This window comes from Peromyscus californicus, unplaced genomic scaffold, assembly GCF_007827085.1.
Source record: "Peromyscus californicus insignis strain IS unplaced genomic scaffold, ASM782708v3 Scaffold_13__1_contigs__length_99412109, whole genome shotgun sequence".
Classification (NCBI taxonomy): Eukaryota; Metazoa; Chordata; class Mammalia; order Rodentia; family Cricetidae; genus Peromyscus; species Peromyscus californicus.
Window position 1 is genome coordinate 27,180,025 of NW_026294424.1, and position 12,116 is coordinate 27,192,140.

Genomic DNA, 12,116 nt, shown 5'->3' on the forward strand with positions numbered 1-12,116 from the left:
GCTATATGTAAGATTTGTTATTTTTAATGCCATTATCTTCAAAAGGTTGTTAAGGAATTCAGATGAGCTCACAGGGTGGGTCTGGAGGTGTACCTGACAGGGTTATGACTGACAGCATAAAAGTCTAAATCACAGAGACGCAGGAAGGTGGGCCGGCTTCATTATAAACAAAGCTAATAGTCTCATTTGAGATTCTCAGAAAATGTGTGGGAGGGAGATGAGGAACTACCCAAGGTCATAGGCATTCAAACCTTAAGCCTGGCTCACTGCTACTTCACATAAAATACCTGTCTAGGAAAAGAATGTCAACTCTGTCAGCAACCTTAACAGCAAATGCCACTTGTGTTGAAATTCTTGCTCATTCTCTGGTGAAAAGTTCTAAGGTGAGAGGCTCCTGTCCTTTCCTGCCTCACCATAATTTCCCCTGTTCATGTCATTTCACTTGTTTTGTTCTTTGTTATTCAAATGATAGATTTATAATTTGTTTATAATTATAAATAGTCAGATTATATAAATTAATGTGCAGTCAAATTGGTTTTCCCATCCTAAGGATATAAATACTTTAATGTTATTAAGAATAGGTTCTAGCCGGGTGGTGGTGGTGCACGCCTTTAATCCCAGCACTCGGGAGGCAGAGCCAGGTGGATCTCTGTGAGTTTGAGGCCAGCCTGGGTTACCAAGTGAGTTCCAGGAAAGGCGCAAAGCTACAGAGAAACCCTGTCTCGAAAAACAAAAAAACAAAAAAACAAAAAAAAGAATAGGTTCTAGGGGCTGGAGAGATGGCTCAGTGGTTAAGAGTGCTTGCTGCTCTTCCAGAGGACCCGGGTTCAATTCCCATCACCCACATCAGGTGGCTCACAACTTCCTGTAACTCCAGCCTCAGGGGATCTGACCAACACTGTCTTCTGGCCTTTGTGGGCACCTGAAGACTCTTGCTGTGTGCATGTGCTCTTAACCACACACACATGCATAAATAAAAATTCTAATAAATATAGATGATTACATGTAAATGAGACACCCCATATGAGAGTTCCTTTTGGAGAATCAAGCTCCCCCCCCATAACTGTTAAGTAACCTACAAAACCATTTTTTATAGTTTAAGTTGTCCTGGCTAGTTTTATGTCAACTTGACACAAGCTAGAGTCATCTGAACCCCAACTGAGAAAATGCTGCCGTAAGATCCAGCTATAAGGACTTTTCTTAATTAGTAATTGATGGGAGAGGGACCCCCATTGTGGGTGAGGCCATCCCTGGGCTGGTGGTACTGGGTTCTATAAGAAAGCAGGCTGAGCAAGATATGGGAAGCAATCCAATAAGTAGCACCCCTCCATGGCCTCTGCATTAGCTCCTGCCTCCAGTTTCCTGTCCTGTTTGAGTTCCTGTCATGACTTCCTTTGATGATGAACAGTGCTGTGGAAGTGTAAGCCAAATAAACCCCTTCCTTCCCAAGTTGCTTCAGTCATGGTGTTTTGTTGCAGCAATAGAAACCCTAAGATGTAAGTTGACAATCCGATGAGGCATTCTGTGGAATAAAGAATGAAATAGACGTGGTGGTAGGAGCAGAGGCAGGAGGATTGTCAGTTATAGGCCAGCCTGGGCTACAGTAGAGTAAGACTTTAAAAGACAGACAAACAAAATAAATATCAGAAGCAAGCAAGCAGGCAAACAACAACCCCCCTAAACCCTAAACAACAACAAAACCTCCATAAAGAAATAGAAGAAAATGTAACCGTGATTTCAAGGAAAATCCAATAAAGCTTGGCAGCAGCTCCCAATGGCTCCCTTGTTGCATTTTTTGGATAACAGGGATGAAGAAAACAATGAAGATGAAATTCCAGGAAATAACCCAATCAGGTGTTGCTTAATGGGGTCTACTATCATTAAAATCCAATTCGATTCATTTGGAGAGTGAAATACCACAAGTGCAGCTCCACCAGAATGGCTCTTGGAAGATGGAATTTGTATAAGCTGGGTTAATTCCTTGATCACCAATTTAAATAAAAATTGATAAAACATGAGGAGGTTGGCAGGCGTGAAGGCCTGGGATAGCAGCGAGGATACCAGAAGGTGCCTTTCCTGCCAAAGGGAATTGGCATAGGCTGCAGCCTCAGAGCCCACATCCTGGAAAACACAAGCTGTGGAGACAGAAGACAGATCACCTGTGTCCAGCTGTGGAGCAGGAACCCTGCAGGCCCGTGCAGCTCACAGGGGACCTGCTCCTCTGACCCGCACATGTGGCTCTGTGGGCAGAAATGTGTGTGTCTTTCTGTGTAGAGCTGTGCTTCCTGTTAGCTGGTGAGCAGCTTAATGGCTTGTCATTAACAGGTTATATTTTTGGAAAACACAACAGGCAACAGAGTCTCTCTGGGACAAGCTACTCTGTCTCAAGCAGAGCCCCTCTCAAATGTAGCAGTTAGGCAGTCGCTCAGTGATCCAGGTTTTTACACAAAAATGGCTCCCTGGAGGTCTGAAAGAGTTAGGAGTCTCTGCAGGGGCCCGCTGGACTTGTCACAGGCTGGGCTGGAGACATTGGGGGCATTGTGTTAGGAAACTTTAATTATGAGGACTTGGCCTTGGACTTGACCTATTTTGACAATTGGCTATAATGAGTAAAAATTGGGATATTTGTTTCTGCTTGGAAAGTTCTTGTAGGATTCTATAGGCAAAGTGAGATTTCAAAGGCGTGCTTATATTGTTCTTGACAAGCTTTTAATTGCTTCACATACAAAAAATTGTTGGCATAGTATTTAGGATTTTAGTGCATTCAGTAATAAGACCCGATAAAAATCCCTATTAGCTTTGCTTGAGTTGCCTGTGTATGGTGTAGGATGCTTTGAGCTGAAAGGTTTGGAGAGTGTAGGTCAGAATGATATAAACAAGGTAGACAATCTTTCATCTTGAGTAATTAGAACCCCAAAGTAGGGAAACTTTAAGGATTGACGCAAAATTTATACCTTGAAAACACCCTGCTGTCTCTATCTGCCCGGCCCCTCATTTTGTCCTTGGCGAGCTTAGGGTCTTCTCCTTTGAGTTTGAACATCAAAACAGATATGAGTGTGGTCAAGCAGAAGGGCATTCTGCGTGTTGCCTTTTATTTTCAAGGAAACACTTTCTAGAAATTCCTCTACCTACTTCCTGTCTATCTCGTTGTTCAGGACTGGTTTATCATACCTTCCCTAAGTCAACAGTAGCGTGGTGTGCTTACACGGATAGCTGTCAGTCCGCTTTGGAGCTGTGGACCAGTCAGCGTGCACTCCTAGGTCGGGAACAGTGGTGGGGGGTGGGGGGGGAGGCGAGTTTCTTACCCGAATCCTGCACATGTGTATGGATGCTTGTCTAAGGATAGCCAACTCCTTCAGTGTGTGATGTCCAGGAGCAGCTGCCGAGACAGTTAGGGCTGCAAAATGTCAATAGGGCGTTTGCTTTCTATGAAGAGAAGCGGGAGGGAAAAGGATCGGCCAGAGAGAAGTTGACTGTACACAGTATGCTTAATAATACCTTGATGGTGGCGGAACGCTCTGCGATGAGTGTTTACTGTCAACATTCTGCACTGGGTTGCAACAGCAAGGATCTTATGTCCAGGAGAGAGCTGATCACGTGTTGGATCCTGGGCAAGTCAGCTGTCTGCTGCTGGGGAAACCAGGGAGGGTGCACTCCCTATGGCTAGGCAGAAGGTCTATGGATCTTGGTGCTATATCCTACCCAGTGTTTATGGCCCAGTGCACATAATTAAAACAATTCTCCAAAATGCATTTATTTAAAGGGATTCAATTGTCTCTTGGGCCATGAATGCACTGTGGTCTTTTTTCTTTACTCCCCTCTCAGGTGCTGTGGAGCGTCTTAACTGTATGCTAAGTGAAATAAACCAATTACAAGAGGCAAATTCTGTAGGTACCATGGTACCTGTAATCCCAGTACTAGGGAGGCTGAGACAGAGGATGGGGAGTTTGAGAACAGCCTGGATCATGTAACGAGGCCCTGTCTCAAAAGCAGCTAACAAATCAATCAATCAAACAAACAACCGAAGACAATGGTAAAATGAAATGATGGCTGAGATGTTAAGAGCACCTGCCACGCACGGAGATGCTCAGGAGCACGGATTCCAGCACCCTCACAAGCTGGTTACTGGCATGTCTGAAACCCAAGCACCGGTGGAAGGGGTTCAGACAGGGTCATTGGGACTTGCTGGCTCCCGTCCTAGCCAACAGAAGAAGACAGGACAGGGTGAAACGAACCACTAGCTCCAGGTTCAGGGAGAGATCCTTCTTCATGGAATAAGACAGAGAGGACAGAGGGAGATACCTGGTGATGTCCCTGAGCTTCTGTGCATACACAGGCATGCACCTGCTCATGCGTGTGTGTGTGTGTGTGTGTGTGTGTGTGTGTGTGTGTGTATCAACCCAACCAACCCTCCGTCTATCTTGTACTATCTTAATAAGATGTCTAAAATAGTCCCCAACCCACCACTTCCTGAACTTCCTTAATATGCTTTCTAACTAAAGTAGTCACATTTATGGAGACAAAGTAGAAGGTTGCCGCCAAGATCTGGGGATGGGGAGAGGAGAGCTGTTACCTAAAGGCTAGAGTGTCTGTTCTGCAGGATGAAGACGTTCTGGAAGCCTCTCTCATAACAATGCGAGTGTGCTTAGCACGGCTGACCTGTAATGTAAAAAATGGTTAAGATTGCATTTAAAATTATTTCTCTTTTCTTTTTGAGATTGTAATATAATTACATTTCCCTCTTCCCTTCCTCCTCACAAACTCCCATCTACCACTCTTTGCTGTCTTTCAAATTCATGGCCCCCTTTCCATGAATTGTTGTTAGATTACCAGGCACTCCTGCCTTGAGCATCTGGTGAGGCGTTCCCCACTCTTTGAGGAGAAGGACCCACTCCTGCTTTTCTCTGATTTATTGTGCTTGTTTACGCTCTGAGATCACCACAAGTCAGTTGTTGATGTGAAACCGTTCTGAGGCCACTTTCCTGCTTTGGTTCTGGCCTGTGAAGTCTCTCTAGCCAAAGTATGTAGAAAACCGTCCTTGATGCCCGAAGTGAGGCCTGGATGAAAGACCAAGGGGCACACGTCAGGAGGGCCCTCATGTAGCCTGGCATGCCCATAGCCTGCACTTAGAACTCCTGAAATGCAGGGTCTGTGTCTTCTGCGTGTGTCTCAGCGTGCCACTGGCCCGACAGGAGCTACTAAAACGTCTTTGAATCAAGGACTGAGTGAATGAATGAGTGGGGCTGCGTGTGCCTTCTTCCAAGTAAAGGGGGGGTTAGTGGTTTTTAGGGGTGACTGCAGGTTAAGCTATCACTCAAATTAGACTTTTAAAGATTGCTCCTATTCCCTTTGGGTGTCCCATGTGTTCTCAGGACAGGCTGTCTGGTGGCTTTGCTCCACAGTGCGTGCTGACTGATGGACTGGCTTTTTCAAGGGCATTTGCTTCTTGCCCCACTTGCATTGTGAAAAGGAAGGGCTGTTTTTGTTAAGGGAATTTTCAGGTGCAACTTGTTGGGAGGGGTTCTCTGAGGCAGTTTGTCCCTTCCTGGGCCCCCAGATCCACCGAGTACTTAATCCACATTGCTTACGCTGTAGGTTGACTCTGGTAATCCTTACTCTACCTGCAATTATCAGGCTGTCAGGAGGATGATGTGGGATGATGAGAAGGACTTTGAAAGTTAAAAAGCTTCTCAGAGATGCAGACTGTTAATCCACAGCTGTCAGAGAGGTGCATCCCTTGAAAACAGCCCCACCTCTGAGGAGATGGGGACAGCTGGGAAGAAGTATCATTTATGGCTTCCTCCTACCTCCTGGCCCACTTCAAATCCTCTAACACGGCATGGTGGGCAGGTCTACTGGTGGATGTTGGGGGACGATAGAGCCTTGCCTTTGTGCTCCTGTCCCATTACTTCAGGACAAGTCTTAGCTTGGAACCAGCTGTAAGCTTCGGGAGGTTGAGTGAGTGGATTCCCTGCATTTGATTTGGCTGTGTGAGGGGAGAAGAGTTTCTTCAGGGACAAGGTGGGGTGCAAGGGAGGACAGCTGGGGGCTCGGAGGAGACAGGAGCTGCAGCTTGAGTCTGGAATCCCTTCTTGTTTCTGCTTTTGTTCTGCTGTGGTCTTGCCTTTGGCCCTGAGGGTGGATGGGGTGGGCGAGCAGGCAGGTGGGAGGCTCAAGCCCTGGGTCAGCTGCCTGACCTTCCTTCCTTCCTTCCTTCCTTCCTTCCTTCCTTCCTTCCTTCCTTCCTTCCTTCCTTCCTTCCTTCCTTTCTTTCTTTCTTTCTTTCTTTCTTCCTTTCTTTCTTTCTTTCGGGCCTCACTGTGTAGATCTGACTAGAACGTGCTGTGTAGACCAGGTTGGCCTTGAACTAGCAGAGATCTGCCTGACTCTGCTGGGATTAAAGGCGCGACTCATCATGCCTGGGCTTCGAAGTATTGCTGCTTCCAATACTTGTTTGAAGCAGGAGAGAGAGGTCCCTGCAGCCCCTTTTACCTCCCTGGCACCTTCACCCTTTTCTTGAGTGAGGCCGGAAGGAGCTCTAGAGCAAGCTGGCCACAGCTGGCACATGGAGACTGCTGTCCTTGAGAAGAGCCCTACATGGGAAGGGTCTTGCTGGCAGCTGTAGGGGGATGGATGTGTTCACGTCAGGAAACAGCTTTGTTTCTGACAGTACTATAAGAGATAATCTGGATTCTGGAAACTTCTACGGCATTGTGGAGTATCCCTAGAAGGTGACTCAGTTCTTTCCATGGAGTTCCCCTTCCTCTTTCGCCATTACTATTCAAATCCACTCACCCTCCAGGGCTCTCTGTTCAAATCCCACCCCCTCCTATACTTCCAGAATAGTGTGCACTGTATTTCATGAGCACCCAGAATCTTGCATACACAAACACACAAATGGCCCCTGGTTACCTGAAACTCCACTGGACAATTTATTGATCTTACCAGTTTACTTCGTGTGTCTTAAGGACTGCCCTCTGTCTTTACAGCTTACGTTCTTTTTTTTTGAGACAGGGTTTCTCTGTGTAGTCCTGGTTCTCCTGGAACTCGCTCTATAGACCAGGCTGGCCTCAAACTCAGAGATCTGCCTGCCTCTGACTCCCAAGTCCTGGGATTAAAAGGTGTGCGCCACCACCAGCAGCACAGCTTATATTCTTAAAATTGACTTCTTTTGAACAACCCTATGTCCACTTTTCACACATTTTTCAATTCTGGATTTTGTACTGAACACTGCTGCTTAAGAATAACCTATTGCTTTTCTTTTTTTCCTGTTTGTGAGTAATGACAGGCCATGGAAGGGGAGCCATGACCCCAAGGGGAGAGGAGTAACCTTCCCTACACCTCAGAGCTACTCTCCCCCACCCTCTCTGTCATCCAGAAACCCATTAGGGTTGCCTCATGCTTGGCAGTTCTCATGGCACATGTTGTCTCTTTGTGATCTCTTGCCTCTTTTCACGTCTGTCCTGAAACAGCTGGAGTCATAGGGTGACATGCAGGCTAGTCAGAGTGCAGGGGCGTGTCCTGGGCATGGGAGAGGATCCCTGGCAATTTAGCCACACTAGGGGAGTTGCCTGGTGGTCATGACAGAAAGGGAATCAAAGTGCTCTGAGGTTCCATGGGTACACAGATGTTTGCACACCTGGTCTGGGTGTACAGTAGACTTTGCAGCGTGATGTTCTAGATGGAGCAATCAGTGCTGTGAATGTCTTTCTTCTGGTTCTCTGAGATTTTAATATTAATAATTTCTACAAGAAATGAAGGTTAAAATACTACTGTTGTTTACTTCTCTGGGGTGTATCCATTCTGCCTGTGCTCAGTTACCAACTGTGTGTATCCCCTTTGCGTCCAGGCTGGCACCCAGGCTTCATCAGGGGGTTCCAGGATCATGCCTATTCCTTCTGCTCTGAGGTGGAGAGTAGCAGGTGGCTGGCTGTGTGGAGCTGAGAAAGGCCAGCCTGATCTCTCTGTGGGCACTTTGCACTCCAGATGTCCCGGTGAATCAGACGGAGGGAGCATGGCTCAGCCATACGTGAACTCGGCTTTCCCCCTCTGAGCACACGTCTGATCTAGTTTCGCCTGGGAACACTTGACTTCAGTGGTCTTGGAAAGTCAGCTGTGGTCCCAAGGCCTGACTCTGGGGAACATGGCTAGAGACCTGGAGCAGAAGTGGATGGTAACGGTGAGAGGTTGTAGGTCATAGGTGACCCCAGTCATGATTGACGTGGAGCTGAACTGAGTCTTGACTGAGCACACGGCCTGTACACAGGTGCCAGATGGCCGGAGGGTTGCTCACCAGCAAGGCTACGCAACTGGAGCTGGCAGAGTCTAGAGAGGAGTGCTCAGGGTTGAGGCTAGAAGTCTGGGTGGCAAAAATCAATCTGTGTAGCTCAGGTCCAAGTGCCCCTGGATGACAGAGGGTTGGCACATGGATTTCTGTAGTTTCTAAGACTGGAGACTGGCACCATCCTTAGTGAGGATGCTCTCTGGGCCAGAGAGTCATCACATGGCCCTGTCCCTGGTGCCACGTGAAAGGGTTCACTCCTAGACTGGACACTTTCTATGCCTTCATGGAAAATCCACACTCGCTGCCCTTCACTGTGGTACTCATGTGCGCAAATTCCTTCTGTGCGAATGAATAGAAAACAAAGTCTCACATTATTTTCCAGAAATTCTAAATGTATATGAACACTTGGTCAGCTGTGGCCACGCCAGATTCTCTCTTTTTCTTCCTCCTTCCTGTGCCTTCTTGGATTTTTTTTTTTATCACTATCACATGAGTCAGAATGGGTGTATCACTTTTAATTATGGTTGATTACCATTCATGTTGGAACAGCTACCTTGTAATGCCATCTCCTATCAGGAAATAAATGCCGACTTAGTGACCTGCGGGAGAGAGCTGGCGACCCTTCTCACTGGGGAGACGGCAGCCAGCCGCCTGGCGCTTGTTGAATTAAGAAGTGTGACTATAGTAATTAGCAGGCACTATCCGGCGCGGGCTAGAGTAGATTCTGGGTGAGCACAGTTGCCATGCACGCTGACCTCAGTGTGGAAGAAAGGAGGGATTTGGGATTGGGGCCTAGGGGGCTGGGGCAGGGGTCACAAGAGAGAAAGTCAATAGCAGAAACCAATTTGGTGTCTCCGAGCTTGTAATAGGGTTTACTGTGGGCCTGTGGACCTCGGAGGCGTCACCTGTGTACAAGCTTGTTGACAGTCCGGCAGCCTTTGAGGTATGCTTGGGACCGGAAGAGTTAAGTCTTGACTGCTTCGCCTGTAGTATGTGCTTAATGGAACCCACACGAGAAGGGGGAGTCGCGGCGTTGAAATAGCAGTGAGCCACAGATGGGAATGATACGTGATGACTAGCAGTTGTACAATTTATGGAAAAAATGCGCACACAGATCTTTTAGGAAGTGTAAATAAAACAGATGGATTTATGGGGGGGGGGTATGTTTAACTCACCCAGCTCCCATATCAACAAATGCTGCCCTCAAGGTAAATGAAAAAAAAAAAAAAGTTCTGAGCTTGTATTAGTCACACCCATTTATTTTTGGCAAATTTGTGTGCTATTTGGAAGTTGGCAGGAACAAGAACGTTAGGGCCAACATTCGGTCTTGCTTCAGGAGTTTCTATGAACATGAATGCCTGGAGTTTACATAGGCTTATGCTGTCTCCATAGCAACCCGTGTTTGTTGTGAAAATATAGCCTTTTAAAGTCAAAAGTCCGTATGTTAGCTCCGAATTCAACATGCTATCTAATTCTGGTGTTTTAAAACATTTCTAGGACTGTTCTACTTTCAACATTGGACTGGGTCGGAAGGTGAGCTGAGGGGTGTCCTTGGAATCTCTGCATTGGGAACCCCCTGATTATAGGAGCTAACTTTAACATTTTTTTTTTCCAAATGGAACCGCATGATATGGACTGTAGATCATAGAGGAGCTGGGGGAGGCCTGAGGGGTGAAGCATTAAAGAGAAAGGGTTGTGGTAGATTGTATTTCCCCCCTAGGGTGTCTGCAACTTGGGGGAGACCTTGGCAGGCAGCTATAATCATTACTATACCACCAATGTGGCATCTTGGGGAGACCTTGGGGATATCATCTGGCTGCTTTGTTCTTCCATACCCTGAGAATCGAGAGGAGCTGCTGGGGTGCTGGCAAAAAAGAGGTGTGTCCAGCTTGATGCCCACACGGCTTCGTGTGGTGTGGGTCATTCTTGATGGGGTTCTTAGTGGAATTCTGGTCAGATTCCAGGTGTGGGTGGGACCATTTACTGGTCTGTCCAGGGAAAGGGTGAACTTTTTGTGAAGGTATGGCATCCTTTCAGACCACGCTCGTTGGGTTGTGAGGCCCTATGTCTCTTGGCAATGTGTTCTTGTATCCTTAGGACTTCTTGGGGTCCTCCTATTCGCCCCTCCAAAAATTGCTGTCAGAGCACGGTAGGGTCAACTGCTAAACCCGGGTGTGAGAGAGGGGTGCTTCAAGAAAGAGCAATGGGGGGGGGTGCTGGAGAGATGGCTCAGTGGTTAAGAGCACCGACTGCTCTTCCAGAGGTCCTGAGTTCAATTCCCAGCACCCACATGGTGACTCACAACCACTTGTAATGAGATCTGGTGCCCTCTTCTGGCCTGCAGGGACACATGCAGGCAGAATACTATATACATAATAAATCAATAAACCTAAAAAAAAGAAAGAAAGAACAATGGGTCTGGAACAGGCTTGGGCGCCATATTGCTCTCTGGGACCTGCTTCTTATGGGTGATTGTTGAGTGTATGGAAACTCTTTAATCACCTGTTCTAGTTTAAGAATAAAAAAAGAATACTTTTCAAATGAGATAAATTTGTTAGACTGTCAACTGCTACTCAAATGTAAGTTTACTATTGCTGTCACTTTAATAAAAGATGGCAAATAATTATCTGTGTGTGTCCCAGTTTTTCTCATTGGGTGGTAGTTGCTTATTGTGCTGTGCCAAAGACTCTGAGATCATCTCATGGGGCAGAATTACTGAGATCGATTAGTCATGTCTGCCACTGTCACAGGGAGAGTAGAAGGGTATACACCAGTGTGAAATGTTGGCATTCCTAGTTCATTTGCTTTTAACAGAGGTAGAGACTATGAAACAGGATACATCTATAACAATACAATTTGAAATATCAGCATATGTGTAAAGCTTTGCTTTGAGGAAGCGAGTTCCAGGATGTCTACAGTGTATGTGGTTCTTACTCTGTGTATGGTAGACAGTGCTGGAATTATTCCCTGTGGTCCTGGTCAGGGAGGTACTAACCAAGACCACCATTTCTTCTCTTCCAGTTGTTTAGTGGATCATATATGCTTTGCTTTTCTACACTGTGACATTTGATAGGATTCAGTTCAGCCCCTGGCTCTTCATTGTCCTCTCCGTATCTAGATGACAGAGTCTGTCCTTAATTTTCGATATTGGCTTGAAATCAGGGCCTTGAATATGCTAAGCATGTGCCCTACCCTTGAGCCACACCCCCGAGATGGAACTTGGTATGCACAGATCTCTAACTGTGCAGATATTTTAGCTGTATATCCATTCATCTATGAAACTAAACAGAGGAAAGGAATTCTGTCCCATATTTTCTGTCTCCTTGGTTCCTCATCTAATGTAGGAGATATTATGATATGCTAAGCAAACTTCAAGTTGATTATTATTTTTTTCTGAACTTGTATTCATTTTAAAATTGAAGTCTTTGAATAGAGGTTGAGGCAGACGGATCACCTAAGCCTTTAAAGTTGTCCTGGTCTATATACTGAGTTCCAGGACAGCCAGGGCTACACAGTAAGACCCAGATTCAGAGAGTAAGACCCAGATTCAGAGAGTAAAACAAACAAGGCCACAAACAAAAAGGTGTCTTTAGGGACCCAAAGATGTAATTATAATCTAATATAAAAGGAAAACCCCAAGCTAGATGTGCTGGTGCAAGTCTGTGACATGGAGGCAGGAGGTGACAAGTTCGTCATCCTTAGCTGCATAGTGAGTTTAAACAAAAAGGAAAGTCAAGATTGTGTAATTATGTTGAAAGTGTTGTCTATATTATTTAAAAATTGTATCTAAGTATTTATGCTGAAATAAATACTGACAAGAAAGGCAGTAAAA